At 40.0% G+C, this 23,420-nt stretch overlaps 1 long non-coding RNA gene across 1 annotated transcript in view; it reads left to right on the forward strand.

Moving 5' to 3' along the window:
• The window catches only part of LOC122439549, a 322,576-nt gene that overhangs the window by 57,976 nt on the left and 241,180 nt on the right, over positions 1-23,420 (forward strand). Inside the window, exon 3 of the long non-coding RNA XR_006268915.1 lies at positions 6,857-6,912. This is a non-coding gene — a long non-coding RNA (uncharacterized LOC122439549). The remainder of the gene's footprint in view (positions 1-6,856; positions 6,913-23,420) is intronic.

The raw sequence follows: 23,420 nt of genomic DNA on the forward strand, positions 1-23,420 counted from the left end.
GTATGGTACTGGCACAAAGACAGAAATATAGATCAATGGAACAGAATAGAAAGCCCAGAGATAAATCCACGAACTTATGGACACCTTATCTTTGACAAAGGAGGCAAGGATACACAATGGAAAAAAGACAACCTCTTTAACAAGTGGTGCTGGGAAAGCTGGTCAACCACTTGTAAAAGAATGAAACTAGAACACTTTCTAACACCATACACAAAAATAAACTCAAAATGGATTAAAGATCTAAATGTAAGACCAGAAACTATAAAACTCCTAGAGGAGAACATAGGCAAAACACTCTCCGACATAAATCACAGCAAGATCCTCTATGACCCACCTCCCAGAATATTGGAAATAAAAGCAAAACTAAACAAATGGGACCTAATGAAACTTAAAAGCTTTTGCACTACAAAGGAAACTATAAGTAAGGTGAAAAGACAGCCCTCAGATTGGGAGAAAATAATAGCAAATGAAGCAACAGACAAAGGATTAATCTCAAAAATATACAAGCAACTCCTGAAGCTCAATTCCAGAAAAATAAATGACCCAATCAAAAAATGGGCCAAAGAACTAAACAGACATTTCTCCAAAGAAGACATACAGATGGCTAACAAACACATGAAAAGATGCTCAACATCACTCATTATCAGAGAAATGCAAATCAAAACCACAATGAGGTACCATTACACGCCAGTCAGGATGGCTGCTATCCAAAAGTCTACAAGCAATAAATGCTGGAGAGGGTGTGGAGAAAAGGGAACCCTCTTACACTGTTGGTGGGAATGCAAACTAGTACAGCTGCTATGGAAAACAGTGTGGAGATTTCTTAAAAAACTGGAAATAGAACTGCCATATGACCCAGCAATCCCACTCCTGGGCATACACACTGAGGAAACCAGATCTGAAAGAGACACGTGCACCCCAATGTTCATCACAGCACTGTTTATAATAGCCAGGACATGGAAGCAACCTAGATGCCCATCAGCAGATGAATGGATAAGGAAGCTGTGGTACATATACACCATGGAATATTACTCAGCCGTTAAAAGGAATTCATTTGAATCAGTTCTAATGAGATGGATGAAACTGGAGCCCATTATACAGAGTGAAGTAAGCCAGAAAGATAAAGAACATTACAGGATACTAACACATATATATGGAATTTAGAAAGATGGTAATGATAACCCTATATGCAAAACAGAAAAAGAGACACAGATGTACAGAACAGACTTTTGAACTCTGTGGGAGAAGGTGAGGGTGGGATGTTTCAAAAGAACAGCATGTATACTATCTATGGTGAAACAGATCACCAGCCCAGGTGGGATGCATGAGACAAGTGCTCGGGCCTGGTGCACTGGGAAGACCCAGAGGAATCGGTTGGAGAGGGAGGTGAGAGGGGGGATCGGGATGGGGAATACGTGTAAATCTATTGCTGATTCATGTCAATGTATGACAAAACCCACTGAAAAAATAAATAAATAAATTAAAAATTAAAAAAAAATTTTTTTTTTCTCTTCAGCTTGAGTGACTTCTACTACTCTGTCTTCCAATTTACTCTTCCATTCCTCTGCATCACCTAAATTTCTGTTGATTCATTTTGTGTAGTTTTTATTTAAGTTATAGTATTCTTCAGTTCTGTTTGAGTCTTCTTTATATTTTCTAACTCTTTGTTAAACTCCTCACTGTGGTGATCCATTCTTGTCCTTAGCATCTTTAGGATGCTAGGATCCTAGCATCCAAGCATCTGAACATGCTTGTTCAGTGAGCATCTTTGTAGTCATTACCTTGAACTCGTTTTTGGGTAGGTTGCTTATCTCTACTTTGTTTAGTTGATCTTCGAAGATTTGGTCTTGTTCCTTCATTTGGAACATATTTTTTTTTTTTTAATTTTTTTATTAGTTGGAGGCTAATTACTTCACAACATTTCAGTGGGTTTTGTCATACATTGACATGAATCAGCCATAGATTTACACGTATTCCCCATCCCGATCCCCCCTCCCACCTCCCTCTCCACCCGATTCCTCTGGGTCTTCCCAGTGCACCAGGCCCGAGCACTTGTCTCATGCATCCCACCTGGGCTGGTGATCTGTTTCACCATAGATAGTATACATGCTGTTCTTTTGAAACATCCCACCCTCACCTTCTCCCACAGAGTTCAAAAGTCTGTTCTGTACATCTGTGTCTCTTTTTCTGTTTTGCATATAGGGTTATCGTTACCATCTTTCTAAATTCCATATATATGTGTTAGTATGCTGTAATGTTCTTTATCTTTCTGGCTTACTTCACTCTGTATAATGGGCTCCAGTTTCATCCATCTCATTAGAACTGATTCAAATGAATTCCTTTTAACGGCTGAGTAATATTCCATGGTGTATATGTACCACAGCTTCCTTATCCATTCATCTGCTGATGGGCATCTAGGTTGCTTCCATGTCCTGGCTATTATAAACAGTGCTGCGATGAACATTGGGGTGCACGTGTCTCTTTCAGATCTGGTTTCCTCAGTGTGTATGCCCAGAAGTGGGATTGCTGGGTCATATGGCAGTTCTATTTCCAGTTTTTTAAGAAATCTCCACACTGTTTTCCATAGCGGGCTGTACTAGTTTGCATTCCCACCAAGAGTGTAAGAGGGTTCCCTTTTCTCCACACCCTCTCCAGCATTTATTGCTTGTAGACTTTTGGATAGCAGCCATCCTGACTGGCGTGTAATGGTACCTCATTGTGGTTTTGATTTGCATTTCTCTGATAATGAGTGATGTTGAGCATCTTTTCATGTGTTTGTTAGCCATCTGTATGTCTTCTTTGGAGAAATGTCTGTTTAGTTCTCTGGCCCATTTTTTGATTGGGTCATTTATTTTTCTGGAATTGAGCTGCAGGAGTTGCTTGTATATTTTTGAGATTAATCCTTTGTCTGTTTCTTCATTTGCTATTATTTTCTCCCAATCTGAGGGCTGTCTTTTCACCTTACTTATAGTTTCCTTTGTAGTGCAAAAGCTTTTAAGTTTCATTAGGTCCCATTTGTTTAGTTTTGCTTTTATTTCCAATATTCTAGGAGGTGGGTCATGGAGGATCTTGCTGTGATTTATGTCGGAGAGTGTTTTGCCTATGTTCTCCTCTAGGAGTTTTATCGTTTCTGGTCTGACGTTTAGATCTTTAATCCATTTTGAGTTTATTTTTGTGTACGGTGTTAGAAAGTGTTCTAGTTTCATTCTTTTACAAGTGGTTGACCAGTTTTCCCAGCACCACTTGTTAAAGAGGTTGTCTTTTTTCCATTGTGTATCCTTGCCTCCTTTGTCAAAGATAAGGTGTCCATAGGTTCATGGATTTATCTCTGGGCTTTCTATCCTATTCCATTGGTCTATATTTCTGTCTTTGTGCCAGTACCATACTGTCTTGATGACTGTGGCTTTGTAGTAGAGTCTGAAGTCAGGCAGGTTGATTCCTCCAGTTCCATTTGGAACATATTTCTCTGTCTCCTCATTTTGGCCTAAATGTCTGTCTGTTTCTGTGCATTAGGTAGGTCAGTTGTACTTGCTGATGTTGGAGATGTGGCTTTCTGTAGCAGATGTTCTATGGGGATCAGAAGCACAATCTTATGCTCTAAGAGGGGCCCTTACGTGGACTGTGCAGGTACTTCTGTTGGTGCAGGGCCAGCTGCTGAGGGCTGCTGGCAGGCAGGGCTGGCTCCTGGCTCCACTGGCTTCCGGGCCCTGCCTCTCACAGTGGCTGCTGACCCCTTGGATGGCACCACCTCCTGGCATGACTGGCTGCACAACCTCTAGAGGTGGGGCCGGCCAGCCCATGTCTGGTGCCAGCCCTATGACTTAGATTTTAAAAGTCACAATGGTCTCTGTGTAATTCATAGCCTGTAATTTTGAGGGCTTGGGTGGGCAAGAATGAAAGCAGAAGGTTCAGTTAGAAGGCTTTGTATTATTTTATGCAGAAGACGTATGAGGACTGGATAGAATATTAACAGTATGAGTGAAAAGAGAAAGTAAAAATAGATGAGAGGCTGTCCCCATTTTCCAGATAAGTAAATGGAGGCTTAGAGAATTTAACCAATTCTTGTAGCAAGTGGTAAACTGGTGTTCTATTCTACATCTAACTTCACAGGTCAACTTCAGCCAAATGCCATATAGATTTGTCACATTTAAAATTAATGAAGTTCAAATAAATGAGGTTTTACTGTAATTTAGGTAGATTAGGCTAAATTAAGAGATGTTAGCCTTGGCCCTATTTTTAGACATTTTCATTGATCATACCTGTTCATTGTCTTCATGTAGAAAATATTTAAAACATAATAAATTGGATGAAATTTGAATTATATCACCATTTTTACATGATTTTAATGGAAAATAAGGAAATCACTGCAGATATAAAACCCCTAGCCTCATTCAAACATTCTGTAAAATACTGATGAACAAAACCTAAGAGTCAATCCGAGAAAGTTTGCTATTATCATTTTTGGGAATTGATAAATGATCAATGATATTTCTAAGGTGTTTTTTTTTTTTTCCTGCCTTAGGTTCAATTAAGATGAAAGTGAGTAATGGAGGCAATTATTTTGGGAGTAATTTAAAAGCAAATCTAAGTGGTGCATACTTTGTATTGAAAAGTAGACGTTACTAGAACTAATCATTGTGATACCTTAACAAGGGAGAATATCCATTGATTAGATCTTTCTTCCTTTGGGCAATGAAAGGACACTCTTTGGTTCTATTCTTGCAGTAGTACTTAAAAAAAGTTTATTGGGGAAGAAATTGACTCCTTTATCATCAACTTCATAGAATCCTTTTCATACTTTTCCCCACTATATTTCTGTCGTCTGTGATCTCTGAGCTACCAACAAGGTGATTCACTTGTAGCTCTAAAACCTCTCTGTTTCTCAATTTATAGGAACCTCTCTGTTCCTCTATTCCACATAATCGAGATCTTCAAAGTAAGCATCTTTCAAAGAGTGACAAGCAAAATACAGCTGCAGGATAAGTAACTCCCTTTTAAGCAGCTTTGCCTGCTGTCATTGTTGACTGCTGGAGGTGGTGATCCATGTCAGTCACTGAAACGACACCTTGGCAAGACTGCAATCTGCTCCTGGAGTTTCTGTGGATGGGAGCACTTTTAGATGATGAGCTTTGCACATATTTCAAGTACCACACATAGTGCCTGGAACATAGTAGGTACCTAGTAAATATTTATTAATAATAATTATCAAATCATATTTTGAAAGCTTTCCTAACACAGGGTAGGCAAATCTGTTGCAGAATGAAGCAATGCAGGAATTTCCTTGTCAATCCTGGATAAAGTTTATTAATACTAGAATAAATAACTCTTCAAGCAGGATGAGACTTTTAGCAGGACTCAATGGATTGATATAAACTTATTTTTTAAGCCATCAAACTAAGAAGAGGTTAAGACTAACGTTTACTTATTAAGATAATTTCCTAATCATTCTTATAAGAACTTAATGAGTGACAAACTGACGCTGGATATAAATTTATGATTTCCCAAAATAACATTTGATTGGTTTGAGTGATGTCTTACATCAAGTAATCATAGTTAATTTTTGCTTCTGGAGAGATTTGACTTTACCAGTCTATCATGTCATCAGATGTATTTCAAGAATGATTTCTTTGTCTGTTGATACAAAGTTAAAGAATTCCTATGGAGATTCTTAAATCTATAACTTGTATTTTTATCAGGGCAGAGGGAACAAATTCAGCTTAGTGGCAGAAAGACTATATCTTCTGAAATATACTGCAAATACATAAAGAATGATTTTACACTAAAATATTTTAAGTCATATAAATTAAGGGCAAAGTTAGGATTTTTCCCATATGTGAATTTTGGTGCAAAAAGCAACGGGTCACTTATTTTAAGATTAAATAAGGGTCAATAAATGCTGTGATCTCAGTTCTATTGTGAATATCAGCAGTTACAGCAATGAGAGAATAGGAGTTTTAAATGAAATACACTGCTAAAGCCAGTGTCAGTTATTTTTTTTTGTTATATTTATTTTTCTTGTTATGCTTATTTATTTAACTTTTAATATCTGTAATTAAGACTGATTTTGATTTTAACTCACAAAATGATCCAGTCTAAAAGAGATTTCAGAGAGTTAAAATAGGATATATATAAAATGGGGATCAAATTTTTACGTTTTATGTTTCCAGATTCTTTTCTGAAGGATAAATTTTGAATGATTTCTTCTTTTTTTGGTAATGGACCATGCACCCTAATAAACAAAGCCCTAGTGACATTAACAGCATAATCACAAGGCACAGTGAGAGTTGGGAATAGGCTAATCCATAATGTCTAGAAACAATAAAGCACATATGGAAATGGAGAGCTTCACCCGGGTGAGGAAAGGGTTTCATGTTATTTCAGCACTCGCTGCTGGGACTGATATGAGGAGTCTGGATCTGGCTGTCTATTGACCCAGGGTCCAGTTTTGCCACTGGACCAGCCACAGCACCATATTTTCATTATTAGAAGGTCTCTGCCCTTCTCCACAGCAGCAGTGGGTGCTTATTCTAAGAGCCACTCTGGTTCCCCAGTTTATCATCGTGCTTGAGATGTGGTATTGAGCCCAGTGATCTCGTTCTTAAACCCTGGCTGCACACTGGAAACATCTGTGAACTTCTGTAAACTACCTGTATCCTGGCCCCTCCTCTCTCTAGATATTCTGACTTAAGTGGTCTGGGTGGGGGCTCAGGCTTTGGGGTTTTGGGAAAGCTCCTTAGTTATTTCTAAGATGCAACTAGAGTTGGGAACCATGGATCGAATGAAAGTTTGGAGGAAGGAAGAAAACGTTTTGTGAAGCTGTCTTAGTTCCCATCCTCAATACTGTGTTTTCTCACAGGTCCCTCAGAGCCTCAGAAAACCTAGTGAAACCCGTCTCCAGTGAACCCAGTGAAGGTATTCATGGTTTTGACTCTTCCCTAAATTGGGCTTTGCTCATAGCTCAGTCGGTGAAGAAGCCGCCTGCAATGCAGAAGACCCGGGTTGGATCCCTGGGTCAGGAAAATCTGCTGGAGAAGGGATTGGCTACTCATTCCAGTATTCTCAGTCTTCCCTTGTGGCTCAGCTGGTAAAGAATCTGCCTGCAATGTGGGAGACCTCGGTTTGATCCCTGGGTTGGGAAGATCCCCTGGAGAAGGGAAAGGCTACCCACTCCAGTATTCTGGCCTGGAGAATCCCATGGACTGTATAGTCCATGGGGTTGCAATGAGCTGAACACGACTGAGCAACTTTCACTTTCACTTCACTTTAAATTGCTTTCTGGGTTCTCTTTGCCCAGAATCTTTCCTAGTTGGAAAACTCAAAAGAGAGGTCAGAGAAAGATAAGTAATCCTGATGATGCTTAACATCATGTTGGGACACATGGTAGAATGGATTCTTTTTAAAGGTAAGTGAATTGGGCAGAATGGATGGTAATGAACTGACATGCCAAAATGCATATATAACAAAATCAATCAAAGAAAACAATTTTATCCAATGCTTTTACAGTAAACAAGCATTGGTATAGAATTTGGGAAGTCTTAGTTTCAGGTACTGACTTTGTCATTACCTGCTGTGTGACATGTCCAATTTACCTACCCTCTCTGAGCTTTCTTTATCTATAACATAGAAACAATATTTGCTATAATTTGCTTACATGGTTGTTATGAAAATGAAATTAAGTTGCAAAAGTGAAATAACATCTTGTATTTTTAGATGTTACACAAATGTTATTACGATGGGTTAAACTACTTTAATATGTATTGATGTGAACATATTTTGTGGATCAATTTTTCAACAAGGGAATAATTCTGGGGAACAATGGTTATAAAAACTAATTAAATCAATGTGTCATAGTCTTCAACTAATCTGCTGGGTGGCAAGCTTATATAAAATGAAGAATGCATCATTTGTAAATCTGATATATTAACCTTACATAGGATATAATTGGTTATTGGTTGTGAAAAAAGTTCCATATCATTTTTCTCATACTTAAAGGGTTTTTTATCCCAACAGCTAATGAGCCCATGGTAACTGTTAAAAGGAAAACAAACAACCCTTTAAGAATATAAACAATTGTGATTCTGTTAGTCAAAGAAGAATTCTTAGTTTTGTCTTAAACTGTCGTGTCTCAGTCAATTTGGGCTGCTGTAACTAATTACCATAGGCGGGGTGGCATAAACTATGAACGTTTATTTCTCATAGTTCTGGAGACTGGGGTGTTCTAGATCGGATGTCAGCATTGTTGGGTTCTAGCGAGAGTCCTCTTCCAGATTGCAGACTGTCGATTTGTATCCTCAGTGCAGTCGAGAGAGGGCATATTAGTGCTGTGGCCTCTTCTTATAAAGGCACTAATACCATTCAGGAGGGTTCCGCTTTCATGACCTGTCTCCAAAAGACCCCACCTCCAAATACTATGACATTGGGAATCAGATTTCAAAAGCTGATTTAGGAGGGTTGCAAACGTTCAGTAAATAACGTGTGGCTCCCTGAAATGGAGTGACAGCTGATGCTGCTACCATTTACCAAGCCAATGCCGTGTGCAGGGCGCTGTGCTGTCTTTCACATACTTCATCTCGTTTAGCTCCCCTACCCCCCGCCAAATCTGTGTGAATTAAGTTCTATTATTATATGAGTTTTATTGCTGAAAAGCAAAACCGAGGGACACAGGGGCTGTCATTTTCCCTTTAAACCAAAGTCATCTGCCTCAGATCCCTTTGCCTTTAACGACCGAACTGTACTATCTTTCAGTAATCACTGTTATACTATCTTCCAGTAATCATGGTTTATTAGCAGGTTGATTTGGAGAGAGTTGGTGAAAGGTGCTTGGAAGCAGGTGGGGGTGAAGGATAGCTTGGGATTTCTTTCACATATAGTTTCCTTGGCTTAGGGCGTGGAGCTGCAGGTGAATGGTTTGGAGGGTGGGGCTGCACACTCCATACAGGTAAACTTATTCTCATAAATCTACTGTGGATGTCACTGCTTCCAGTGACAGTGTGTGACATCGTTGGGGCTTCAGTGCACTGGAGCTTTGAGAGTATCAGAAGGCAACATCTTAGGCTCAGACAGAAGCCCTCTTAGCAGCAACAGTGACAGTGGTCTCCTCAAGCCATAGGCCTGAGATGTATGTAACTCAGGGCTAGGAAGAATGTTATGGCTGGTTGCACTTGATCATCGGAATAGGAAACATTTCCTTGGAAGTTTCAAGGGGAAACCTGTGAGATATCTTGCATTCTCAAAGGGAGACAGATTCCAGTAAAACATAGGTGATTCCTATGAACGTGACCTCACAGTTCTTATAGGCTGGAGTGGCCTGAATAACAATAGAAGCAAGAATGATAATGATAAACTTATCAAATGCTCTTATAAATTCTGTTACTGTTCAGTCACTAAGTTGTGTCCAATTTTTTGCAACATTGACAATTAATCTCTAAAGCACTTAGATCTAGACAGCTAGGTATTACTAATATCCTCATTTTACTGATAAAGATCTTGGAGATAGATAATTTCCCCAAGATCACACACATTAATCAGTGCAGGTGAAATTAAATCAGATGTTTTTGATTCCAAAGCCCATATCATATACTTTATTTCTTTAAAAAATCTAGTTTAAGAGGGTATCATACATTTTTTGATTAGAACCACCATGAATATTGAAAGTGGTTGAAAGTCAGCCAGCCTGGTATGCTAAGAACATGAACACTAGTCTTGGAACTGTGAACATAATGGAACATAGCTGGTGCTTTTTGTTATCGCTCATAATTATTATCAGCTACCGATTTGGGTTTCTCTAGTGTCTCAGATGGTAAAGATTCTGCCTGCAATGCAGGAGACCTGGGTTCGATCCCTGGGATGGGAAGATCCTCTAGAGAAGGGAAAGGCTACCCACTCCAGTATTCTGGCCTAGAAAATTCCATGGACTATGGGTCAAAAAGAGTCAGACATGACTGAGTGACTTTCACTTTTCATAGTTATATTATACTTTAACTGATCCCATGACCTGTAGAAACTGCTAGTCATTTAGGAACAAGTGAAATTAATTACCCTCTAAATGCAGATTAGGTCAAAAGTTCTTTGAATAACGGGATTTTGATTGTTTTACACTAGAAAGGCCAGCATTGATTGGTGATTCCAAACTACAGTCACACACTTGTGTTGATCTCAGATATCAAAAAACTGGTTCTCTAATCCTGCCAGAGGACACCTCAATGTAAGATTTATGTCTGGTTAGGAATATGAATGGATTCCATCTAACTATGAAGGAGAAGAATGTTGAAATATTGAGAGCCGTATAAATATAAGCACTGAGAATGATAATGGGGCAAAGGGATTCAATGACTGTTATTAGAATATTAAGTTATAATATACCTAGTGCACTACACTATATCATATTTCCAGGATACATGGGCCTGCCTGATTTATCAGTTTCAGAAACTCTTTCATCATGGGTGCACATGTGCACAGTCCTTTTGATTCCTCAACACAGACCAGGCCCAGCATTCTGGAACTCAGCATGAGGTCACCCATACCTGCCAGTTCTTCTCCAACCTTAAGATCTAGTTACTATTTAAACTCTTTGTTTATTCTTGTGACTTAGTCTGGCTCTGTCTGTTCTGGTCTCCAAATGCTGATGTTTCCTTCTGTGGTGAAATCCTGGCTTGATGGTTTTTCCAGGAGTGGAGTTTCTTTTTCTGTACACCTTGAATTTGTTCCAAAACTCCAACCTGATGACTGAGAAATCACTCAAGTTTCTCTGTTGCTGACCATCTTCCTGTGCCACATCTGTGACCATCTTCAGCTCTTGAACGTTGCATGAAGGGACTGCTTGCTATTGCCGTGCTTCTCAAACCTCAGCTTTCAGCACAAATCATTTGATGAACTTTTGTAATTCGGAACTCTGGGATACACCTACGATAAATTTTGCGTTAGCCAGGCTAAGGAAGAGTCTAAAAATGTGCATATTTAGCAGTCCCTCTAGGTGGGACCCTGCAGGTGGGAAGAACATCACACCCAGGCAGAGAAGCACTGCTCCATTTTCTGGTGCTGCGCCGGTGATGCCCAACATTGGACGTCCTGTTCCACCAGGTTTGGGTCACAGCTTGGGTCACTCTTCCCCAAGTTCTTGTAACTTTACCCTATTCCAGGTGGCCTTCAGACCTCATCTTAGATGCTGCCTCTCCTTGCTCCAGTAGACTGAGATGCCTCTTGTATGTACTATTGTACATTTTCTCTGTTTACTTCTTCAGATGAACTGTGAAGACTATGAACTCTGATGGGAGACTTATGTCACATTCACCTCTGAATACTCTAAGGTGGTGGACCAGGCATGCAGGAGGAGGACAAGAAATAGTTATGTAATAGTTAGGTTTAAATGGTTCTAGATTGTGTCTGGTGGCTCAGATGGTAAAGAATCTACCTGCAGTCCTGGAGACCCAGGTTCCATCCCTGGGTCAGGAAGATCCCTTGGAGAAGGGAATGGCTACCCACTCAAGTATTCTTCCCTGGAAAATTCCATGGACAGGGGTGCCCGGTAGGTTACAGTCCATGAAGTGTCGGATACGACTGAGTGACTAACACTTTCACTTTGGTCCTAGTCTCTATTCAGCTGAGTCACTTGAAGTCATATGTCTCTAAGATGTATGCGAACTGAGGTTAGTGTCTAGCCTGACCTATTCATTGCTAAGCTATGGCAGGGCTTCCAACACTGGTTCTCATGAGAGGATCAACCTCAAGTCAAAATATGAAACGAAGCCCGTGTGCTATCTTAAAATTAAAAAATACTCTAATTTTCAGTGCACATGACATATTATGCTCAGATAGTAAAGAGTCTGTCTGCATTGTGGGAGACCTGGGTTCAATCCCTGGATCAGGAAGAACCCCTGGAGAAGGAAATGGCAACCCACTCCAGTAGTCTTGCCTGGAAAATCCCATGGACGGAGGAGCTTGGCAGGTTATAGTCTATGGGATTGCACAGAGGCGGACACGACTGAACGACTTTCACTATGACATATTATGGAGATGGGAAAAGTGGGAGACTTTTGTTTTAATTCTTGAATGGACCTAGTGTTCTGAAATGATCGATAAATTTCAGAAAACAGTTTCCTAACAATTTTCTTCCTTTCTAATTGTAGTCTCTGGTTTCATGTAGTGAAACCTAAAATCTCAGAATCCATGCATACTACTAGTTCGTGCAAGGATTTTTGATATGATCATTTTTCCAGATGAGGGAAGTTGGGCTAAATATTTACTAGTGTCTACAGTGTGCAACAAAACAAAAAATCAGACTGGAGTCTATCACATGCTCAGGCCCACATGGCTACTTAGCTTTACATTTCAGCTAGGTCCCAGGTCTCCAGATCTCTCTGACAGTCCCTGCTCTGTCCAGAAATTTTTGTGCTGAAGTAGAATCATGGAGACCACACAATGTACTTGTCTGTTTCAGTCCTGCCCTAAAGTCAGCTTATTTCACTCTCTACTGGATTTTCGTGATTTCTTTATATAATGCATTTTTTCCCCTAAGGTCTCGTTTTATTTTAATATTTGGCCTGTTGAGTGTGTGTACTTCAGGGCTAATTATCTTATTACTTATTTAAGACACATATCTGGAATTGGCAATAAGGGAACATTTAAGTGGTGCTTAAGAAGGAAATGGAGGGCAGTTGAGAATGGCCATATTTATGCAGTTTGATGTTTTTTGGCTCATGTTTTATGAACATAGATTTTATGTTTTTGTATATATCCTTAAATATAATTAAACTATTGCCAACTGCTGATGATTTCCTCTAATGGAAAAAAGCCGAGGTTTGGGTAATATACATGGAGGATAGTCCGAAAATGAATAATATTTGACACTCGAGTGTTTTTCTACTCATTTTTTTACCCCCCAGAAAATCTTTGCCGAGCATCTTTGTGTCTCAGGCACGGTGCTGAGCACTGGAGACATTTTTATTCATCTGAATAAAACCATGGAAGCCAACTTAGAATTTCATCTTTGAAAAAATGTTAGAGGTACAATATTGAACAATAGACAAGCTATTGAGAAGCTGTTTTTCATCCTACATTTCATTCCTCCCAGAAATCTGCTCTTGGTGGGGGCTTGATTTTTTTCTTAGGTTAATCTAAGGTATATTTTCTCTCAAACTGTCCTTGAAGGAATCCTCTTGGATTAGCTGGTATCTTTGTATGAAAATTGCATAGGGAGTTTGGCATGTCAACAGAGCTGTCATTATGTAAATGTTAGCTGATTGATTAAGGTAAAATGTTAGTTGCTAACGTAGTTTCTGATATACATAAACAGCCTTCCATATCCTCAACTTCTGCATCTGCAGAATCAACCAACCACAGATCAAAAATATTTGAAAAAAATTCAGAAAAGTTAAAAAGCAAAATGTGAATTTGCTGTGCACTGGCCACAGTATACACAGTATTTATATTTACTGACAACTATTTGCACAGTATTCACACTGTATTAGGTATTGTAAGTATTCTAGACGTGGTTTAAAGTGTATGGAGGATATGCATAGTTCAGTTCAGTTCAGTCATTCAGTCGTGTCTGACTCTTTACGACCCCATGAACCGCAGCACGCCAGGCCTCCCTGTCCATCACAAACTCCCGGAGTCCACCCAAACTCATGTCCATCGAGTCGGTGATGCCATCCAACCATCTCATCCTCTGTTGTCCCCTTTTCCTCCTGCCCTCAATCGTTCCCAGCATCAGGGTCTTTTCCAATGAGTCAGCTCTTAGCATCAGGTGGCCAAAGAATTGGAGTTTCAGCTTCAGCATCAGTCCTTCCACACACAGGACTGATCTCCTTTATTTTTTTTCATTTATTTTTATTAGTTGGAGGCTAATTACTTTACAATATTGTAGTGGTTTTTGTCATACAGTGACATGAATCAGCCATGGAGTTACATGTATTCCCCATCCCAATCCCCCCTCCCACCTCCCTCTCTACCCGATCCCTCTGGGTCTTCCCAGTGCACCAGGCCCGAGCACTTGTCTCATGCACCCAACCTGGGCTTGTGATCTGTTTCACCCTAGATAATATACATGTTTCAATGCTGTTCTTGTGAAACATCCCACCCTCGCCTTCTCCCACAGAGTCCAAAAGTCTGTTCTGTACATCTGTGTCTCTTTTTCTGTTTTGCATATAGGGTTATCATTACCATATTTCTAAATTCCATATATATGTGTTAGTATGCTGTAATGTTCTTTATCTTTCTGGCTTACTTCACTCTGTATAATGGGCTCCAGTTTCATCCATCTCATTAGAACTGATTCAAATGAATTCTTTTTAATGGCTGAGTAATATTCCATGGTGTATATGTACCACAGCTTCCTTATCCATTTGTCTGCTGATGGGCATCTAGGTTGATTCCATGTCCTGGCTATTATAAACAGTGCTGCGATGAACACTGGGGTGCACGTGTCTCTTTCAGATCTGGTTTCCTCAGTGTGTATGCCCAGGAGTGGGATTGCTGGGTCATATGGCAGTTCTATTTCCAGTTTTTTAAGGAATCTCCACACTGTTCTCCATAGCGGCTGTACTAGTTTGCATTCCCACCAAGAGTGTAAGAGGGTTCCCTTTTCTCCACAGCCTCTCCAGCATTTATTGCTTGTAGACTTTTGGATAGCAGCCATCCTGACTGGCGTGTAATGGTACCTCATTGTGGTTTTGATTTGCATTTCTCTAATAATGAGTGATGCTGAGCATCTTTTCATGTGTTTGTTAGCCATCTGTATGTCTTCTTTGGAGAAATGTCTGTTTAGTTCTTTAGCCCATTTTTTGATTGGATCATTTATTTTTCTGGAATTGAGCTGCAGGAGTTGCTTGTATACTTTTGAGATTAATCCTTTGTCTGTTGCTTCATTTGCTATTATTTTCTCCCAATCTGAGGGCTGTCTTTTCACCTTGCTTATATGAGTCAGCTCTTCGCATGAGGTGGTGAAAGTATTGGAGTTTCAGCTTCAACATCAGTCCTTCCAATGAACACGCAGGACTGATCTCCTTTAGGATTAACTGGTTGGATCTCCTTGCAGTCTAAGGGACTCTCAAGAGTCTTCTCCAACACCACAGCTCAAAAGCATCAATTCGTCCATCCACACATGACCACTGGAAAAACCACAGCTTTGACTAGACGGACCTTTGTTGGCAAAGTAATGTCTCTGCTTTTTAATATGCTGTCTAGGTTGGTCATAACTTTCCTTCCAAGGAGTAAGCGTCTTTAAATTTCATGGCTGCAATCACCATCTTCAGTGATTTTGGAGCCCAGAAAAATAAAGTCAGCCACTGTTTCCACTGTTTCCCCATCTATCTGCCATGAAGTGATGGGACTGGATGCCGTGATCTTAGTTTTCTGAATGTTAAGCTTTAAGCTAACTTTTTCACTCTCCTCTTTGACTTTCATCAAGAGCCTCTTTAGTTCTTCTTCACTTTCTGCCATAAGGGTGGTGTCATCTGCATATCTGAGGTTACTGATATTTCTCTTGGCAGTGTTGATTCCAGCTTGTGCTTCTTCCAGCCCAGCGTTTCTCATGATGTACTCTGCATATAAGTTAAATAAGCAGGGTGACAATATACAGCCTTGATGTACTCCTTTTCCTATTTGGAACCAGTCTGTTGCTCCATGTCCAGTTCTAACTATTGCTTCCTGACCTGCATACAGGTTTCTCAAGAGGCAGGTCAGGTGGTTTGGTATTCCCATCTCTTGAAGAATTTTCCACAGTTTGTTGTGATCCATACAGTCAAAGGCTTTGGGATAGTCAATAAAGCAGAAATAGATGTTTTTCTGGAACCGTCTTGCTTTTTCGATGATCCAGCGGATGTTGGCAATTTGATCTCTGGTTTTTTTGCCTTTTCTAAAACCAGCTTGAATATCTGGAAGTTCACGGTTCACATGTTGCTGAAGCCTGACTTGGAGAATTTTGAGCATTACTTTACTAGCGTGTGAGATGAGTGCAGTTGTGCGGTAGTTTGAGCATTCTTTGTCGTTGCCTTTCTTTGGGATTGGAATAAAACTGACCTTTTCCAGTTCGGTGGCTACTGTTGAGTTTTCCAAATTTGCTGGCATATTGAGTGCAGCACTAGGTTATATGTAAATGCTGTGTCATTTTATATAAGGGCCTTGAGTATCCCTGGAATTTGGTAAGAGGGTTCCTAGAAGCAGTCCCCCTTGTATACTCAGGACAACTATGGTCTAAGTAATGTTTTAGATAGAATACACTGGGAGCCAAGCTCTGCCTTTGACAAGCCACATTGTCTGGTCAGCTAAATAAAATTGAATTGTACCACTGAGGAAAAATCTCAGTAAGTATGAAAAAGATTTAATAAGAATTAGTACTCTTTTAGAGAGGAAGTCACACAGAAACCAATAAATGGTAAGGATAATTCTCTCTTGAAGCTAATACTCCTAAATGGTTACAGTAAGGATGTAATATTTCTGATGCTGCTAAACCTTCCAGAACTGTTGTGGATTAGTTCATTTTCTTAAAGATGGAAGCACAGAGTTTCAGGTATCCCCTACACAAAATAATAGAGAGCATATCTGAAATGCAAGCTAGTATCTAAAATCTAAAAGTTAAGGAAAGCACAGAGAACTTATATATTGATGAAGGTAAAAGAGCGGAAGTAGAGACCTGGAAAGTAGTACTCTTAAAGGGGTACACACATATATACACATACACCTTTTTTAGATGATAAGAGTGAGTGGTGGTTAAGTTTCATTCCTATCTATTAGCTTACTTGTCCACTGGACAGACTCAACAATTAGGTGAAACCTACTAAAGCCTAATGTCTTTTAAGGGGAACTCACCAGATTCCTCTGCTTAAAATATTATTAATTTTATTATATTTGTATTAAGATCTTCCTAAGTTCTTTGTCAAAATATAAATAGAACTGGGAAATGTTAGGGCATGCTAACTGTGTAACGTTTAGCTCAGAGACATTTTGCGGATTAATACAGTATTGCTCAACATAAAGGCAAAGTTATGGGATTTTAGAAATATAAGCAATTTTGGATGGGAACTGAGTGAGGATCAAGGGGTGATAGGAAGCTCCTGTAGATGAGATGTAGCCCTAAAGGAGGTACTAAGGGTTTTAGGGAGATGAGAATGGATGGACAGACTTGGGCAGATGAAGCTCATGGAGACACTGCTCTTCTCTGGTTGGCAGCCTGTACTATCATGAGCCCATCTTGGCAGTGCTATCCTGCACACTCTCCTACTTGTATTAAGCAGGACATATAAAATTGCAGAGGAAATCATCCTACCTTCCTTAAATAGCTGCTTTGAAGATTAATGAAGTAATGCTTAAAAATGCTGGGGATAAAAGGTTTAGTATAAATGTTTTTACACCCTGCCCAAAAGAACTCTCTTTTAAGACTGGTGTTTTAAAATAAATGTAAACACCTAATGTTGCTGATGCCTTCATCCCATTAGTAGGGAGTTACCACATTGGCAGCTGGGCAGAGAGTTAGTGTTTGATTCTCTCTAATGTTTTCCTTGCCTTTTCCCTGAGACATTTCCCACAGGGATGAGTCATGTCAGGTTGGGTCAGTCATTTCATGTAGATGTAAAGTCAGAGGGCAAGCATCTAATCCAGAGCCTCAGGCAGGGCTAGATCACAAACTGATGCTCAAAATCCCAGTGATTAAGAGCCAGCAAAGCAAATATTGGGCAGGAGGGGAAGCGGGTGACAGAGGATGAGATGGTTTGATGGCATCATCGACTCAATGGACTTGAGTTTGAGCAAACTCTGGGAGATGGTGAAGGATGGAGAAGCCTGATGTATTGCAGTCCATGGAATCGCAAAGAGTTGGACATGATTGAGCGATAGAACAACAAAGAAGCAGATACAGAAAGATCCATACATACATAAGTAGCTCTAGATAGAACTTGATTTTACTTTTGTATAAATATGAATTTGGTCTAACTCTGAAAACTATAAAATAATCATTCATGGTTTACTCTTGTTTTTGTTTCTGATGATACAAAGAAGTAAGGGACCAGTAGAGTGCTTAGGGCGTGAACATGTCACAGTCCTGCCCTGGTCAAGAGAAATAGCAGCAGAGAGACAGGAGCACTGCTTCTTGTGGCCACAGGAATAGGTCAGTGGATTCTAAGTTGGGAAAGACTTCCTGAGTGTCATCTGTAATTTCATTCTTGCCTTTTTTCTTTCTCCATGTCAGAGACCTATGCTTTATACAACTGCGTTCTCAAAGAGTGAAACCTGGATCAAATCATCAGTTTGCATCTTATTCTGCTGCATGGCTTGAGGGAACAGCAAGAGGAATTTCAAAGGGAGCAGCAACGTACTGGGGAAGGTATAACAGATGAGGAAACCTGTACCATCTTATTCTATTGGGACCCACTGAGTAGGAAAGAGGCCATGAAAGGGAAGAATGTGGGTCGGGGTGGGGGGACTCCATGTCTACAAAAGGGGAAAATAAAGGTTCAAATACTGTATGGGGAAAGAAATAGGGTCTCTAGACTTATGAGTTAGCAAATCTATTTCTTTTCTCCTCAGGGTGGATCTGTTTTCTTTAGCACTTGCATTTCTCCCTGCACATGTTGGACTTTGCATTTTAAAATAGAACACCTAGAAATAGTATCAGAGAAGAAAATGGCAACCTACTCTAGTATCCTTGCCTGGGAAATCCCACGGCCAGAGGAGCCTGGTGGACTGTATAGCCCATGGGCTTACAAAGAGTTGGATATGACTTAATGACTAAGCAGCACCAGAAATAATATATCTGTAAATTCTCCAGCAGGAAAGAAGGAAGTTTCTGTACCTGTTTTGCCTGTGAAGGATTCTAGATAATAAATATGTTGAAATATATGACTCATGATATACTGTAATTCCAAGCAGTTGGACTTCAGAATAGGAAAAAGGATTTTTTCAGAGAATGAGAGAAGATAGGGAGGGAGGTTAAACTTGATAAAGGTCGTCTGATCCTGGGCTTATTTGGAGGAGGGAAAGGGGACCTCTAACTCACCCAGGAAACAGAACCAGAAGGCCAGAACCACCTTTCCTTTTGTTCTGGTCTGTCTGCAAGAACCTCTGCTTGCCCACAGAAGGAAACTTGACAACACTTCGGCCTATAAACACCAGCATACCAACTGTACTAAATCTCTGCCCAGCTATTTTGGGTAAGCTAGAGGAAAAATAGCAGACTGCTTAGGAGGAAGCTTGGGGGCCCGCCAAGGCCATGACGTACAGGTTTCCAAGCAAAGCTATGGCTGAATCAGAAAAAGCGTGTCTGAGTTGGGCTCAGATACAAGGCCTGTTCCTCTCAAATCTCTCAGCTTATCTCAGGAAGAAGAGGTATGGATTCCGAGTAACTCTCCACCTCGCAGAGGTCAGTCAACAGGCCATCAAACCATATTTTATTAAAGTTTCATGAAACTTAGAAGGGGATGTTAGTGGCAGGGGTCTGTGTATTTTTTTTTTTTATCTTTTTACTCTGCCATTTGGCCACCAAACGGCTCATATACCCTTTTCAATGAAGCCAAAGATTCCCACTGGAGAAATAATTAAAACAACTGGCATTTTCCTAAAGCTGTCTAAAGTTTCAACAGCTCTAGTGAGTGGCTGTACAACAGTGGCGTTCACACTGCTGTTAGCTTGGAAAATTAAGAGACTTCGAAAAAAGTATTTTTCTCGTGTTAGGTTGTTCCCAGTTTCCGGACCTGACAGCTAGATGAGTGGTTTATTTTTCTTTTACCAAATGTGGATTGAATTGGTAACAAGGACATCTATTGGATGTTGAATAAAATAACTCAGAAAAAAAAGTCACCAGATTTCAAGCCCACATCTGAATAAATCTAGGGGCCTCTCTCTTCTTATTCTTGTTTTTCATAGGAAGGATCTAGGCTACATCTATTGAAATCTGTTAGCTTTTCAGAAAAGTAGTTTTCTGTCCTAAATGGTCGGATAAATATTGGACATAATTTTTAAAAATGCATGTTTTGAATACAAGCATTTTAGGAATGTGCTTCTTCTTTGTCCAGGAAACATCTCACCCAAGGCTCAGTAAGTTCAAAGCAGTTTAGGAATGATGAGAATACTCATCTTGAAATCATACTGCTAACATTTGAATGTGTGAAATTTCCTCATAAAGAAGAGCCATATTTTTAAAACCAATTATATTAGTCAGCTTGGGCTGCCATAGCAAACAGCATAAATTAGATGGCTTAAACAACAGAAATGAATTTCTCACAGTTTTGGAGGCTGGGAAGTCCAAGACCAAGGTGCCAGCCAATTCAGTTCCCATTAAGAGCTCTCCTCCTGGCTCGCAGACAGCTACCTTCTCCCTGTGTCCTCACATGGTAGAAAGAGAGTGATCTCTGGTATATTTTCTTATTTCATAAAGACACCAGTTCTGTGAAATCAGGGTTCCACACTTATAGCCTCCTTTAACCTCAGTCACCCCTTAAATGTTCTATCTTCAGTACAGTCACTTGGGGATTAGTGCTTCAACATAGGCATTTTGGGAAGGATACATCAGCCCATGGCATTTCTGGGTAGTGTGAAACCTTTTGATAATGTAAACCTTGATTCAAGAAACAGATCATTCAAGGATCTGTTCAAGAGTCATTCAACAGATCATTACTTCATTTTACTGACGTAAAAATCTTCATAGTTTTGCTATTTCTTTTCTGGGAAAGAGACATATAAAAGGATACCTTCTTCTTTCATACTGAGAATGTATTTTAAGTTCAAAATGGGATATAAAGTCAAGTCATCATTTTCAGAACTTATTTGAACTCCACATTCAGTTTGATTTAGTTAAAGAAAGAGAGGGAGGGAGACAGAGAGTTGGAAGAAGGATGAAGTGGGCAGAGAGGGAAGAGTAAAATAAATGGAGACAAAAACGGTCTCAGAGAAGGACAGATGTTCTGAAGGGAGAATGAAAGACCATGTGGAAGTGTAGGTAATAGAGGTTCACGGAAGGATGGGTCAGTGAGGGGTAAGGTTGGAAGATGAGCCTGTTACTGTCTAGTTTAGGGGTTAGTAGAGGCTCTGATCTCAAGTACCTGGGTTCAAAACCTTCATCGTATCACCAGTTATTCAGTTTGGCCTTGAGCAGATTACTTCATCTCTCTGAACTCAGCTTCATAATCACATGCTTTCCTCATTATATTATTTACTGTTCCTGAGGTAAGGGTTAAATGAGACAATGCTGCTGCTAGGCCTAACAAATAATAGCTCAATAAAAGTTATCTATTATTAATACCAACTGTGTCCCTTTGGTGTATGATCTGTGGCCGTTGTTGATGACTCCTTACAATGGGATCTCACTCAGGTTGTTTTGTTTTGTATCCTGGAATCTGTTCCCCATGCTGGTTATAGACTCTGAGTTATCTTGCATATGATTTTACAGCAGGCATCTTGATTAAATGTGGAGTTCCCATACAGTCTCCCCCCACTGTGGATTATAGGTATTAAAGATGGTACCCTTGATGGCAAACCTCTTATTGAGGCTCATTATAGCTGAGGCTCAATAAAGATCTCTTAATGAATAAATACCACTTGATACATCCATTCATATATTTAAGAGAATGATTTGGATTTGAAGTAATTTGAATACTTGTGTTAAACCCAATTTGAGAAAATTACAAATTTTCTTAATCCTAAATTTTTTCTTTATTAAAGGGATATGCAAGACGTTTGTGGAATCTGATTCACCACGTGAATGGAAGCTCTAAAGGTGTTCTTGTTTATCTTCCTTTCTTGCCTTTTTTTGATCCCAAATTCCTGTGCTTGCAGAGAGGCAGTTCCTTTGGGGACTTTAATTTTGTGACCAGAAGCAGAAAGTATCAGTGACCTGCTTTGAGAAATTTGCAGTTCTGTTTAACCGATGATGCAGCTGGGAAGAGGTTCAGCTAAGGCAGATCTGAAAGGGGCCTGTTACTCAGCTGGGTTTTCCTGAGGCAGCAGTCCTATTTAATGTGGCTCGGCAGGTGTTGTAGAGTTTGTGAAAGGCATATGTGTAAACTGAGGCATGACCCAAAGAACCCTGGTTTTCATTTGCATCATTCCTTCTTTCTGTTCTCATTTTTCTTTTCCCATATTTCCTCTTTCCCTTGCCTTCTCTTTTCCTGCTTCCTGCCACATTTCAAATAACATGGCCTGTTTGGATTAGAACATGAGTTCTAAGAAGAGATTCATCACACAGGTCATGGAGAGAAAGTATGCAGGGGAACAGAGCAGTGAAAAGAAAGCAATTCAAGTACATAAGAAGCTGTGCTTCCCGTTACTTTCTGCCTCTTTTGAGGACTTTTACAGGAGATACTTTGTCTTTTCATTTTACACAGTGAGCTCCTTTCTCTTCGACTTTTAAATTCTCTCCCTCCCTCTGCTATAGGCCATGCTGAAGATTGCATATTCATATATACTATTACCACGTCTGCATGGATGAATGTACTCCAAACCTGTTGTCTGAGATACTACATCAAGAATCTCATCTGAATCTTATCTGGGGGCGCTGAGAGGGTGGCAGGATGGGGAATTTGGGAGGGTATACTTTGCAGAAGTTACAGGAGGGCAGGGAAGAGAGTTTGGATTACAGAGCACAGTAGTTCCCTTGAGAACCATGTATCCTCATTATGCTTATTTGCACAAAGCTTTAGTTTCTCCCTTTCTGCTTTTCTCATTTTCTGAAGCCAGTCTGCTCCTAGGATCGGCCTAACTGAGGATTTCTGGGTTATAGTTCTAGGCTTGTGTGCTTCTTGCCAGGAGCGCCTCCCTAGACTGACTTGGCAGCTCCACGTGCAAGGATGTGGCTGGCACACTCTCTCCTATTAGTATCCGGTTCAATTAGTGTTGCCTGACAGGCTGAGGGAGTGTCTACAGCCTTGTGGGGGAGTGACAGCAGAAACCTGCTTTTTGTCTGGTGACCCTCCAGGGACTTCTCCATCAGGATTTGAATCTGGGGTGCACAACCCGCTGCATCTCATTCTCTGCTAATTTGCATCTTAAGCGAAGCATCTTACTTTCTAGTCATCCATATTTATGATCTATCATAGTACATGGGTGACTCCTTTCAGTGCAATTTTCCAATGCCATTAGTCTCTGGATTCCAAATTAGGGCCACCCTGATAAATAGGCAAATAGTTTAGAAGACTTTCAAACAGCGATTAGATAAACAGGGGTAAAGAACAATAAAATAATACTTGTAGCACAGCCAATTTAGAGAAAGAGTGCATTTTATGTCAACATCTGATCACCTTAAATGGCATATTGCATATAATAGAAGTCATAAATGTGCCTTAATATTTATATAGTATTTAAAAATGTACCATGCATTTTCACATGTATTTTTTAACTGTGTTTCCCTCTTAAAATCTGTGAAATCTGGCAGGATGGGAATGCAGATGAGAGAACTATCAAGGAGATAAAAGACGTCAAAAGTTTCAGAACAGACC

Source organism: Cervus canadensis, chromosome 4, assembly GCF_019320065.1.
Source record: "Cervus canadensis isolate Bull #8, Minnesota chromosome 4, ASM1932006v1, whole genome shotgun sequence".
NCBI classification, from domain to species: domain Eukaryota; kingdom Metazoa; phylum Chordata; class Mammalia; order Artiodactyla; family Cervidae; genus Cervus; species Cervus canadensis.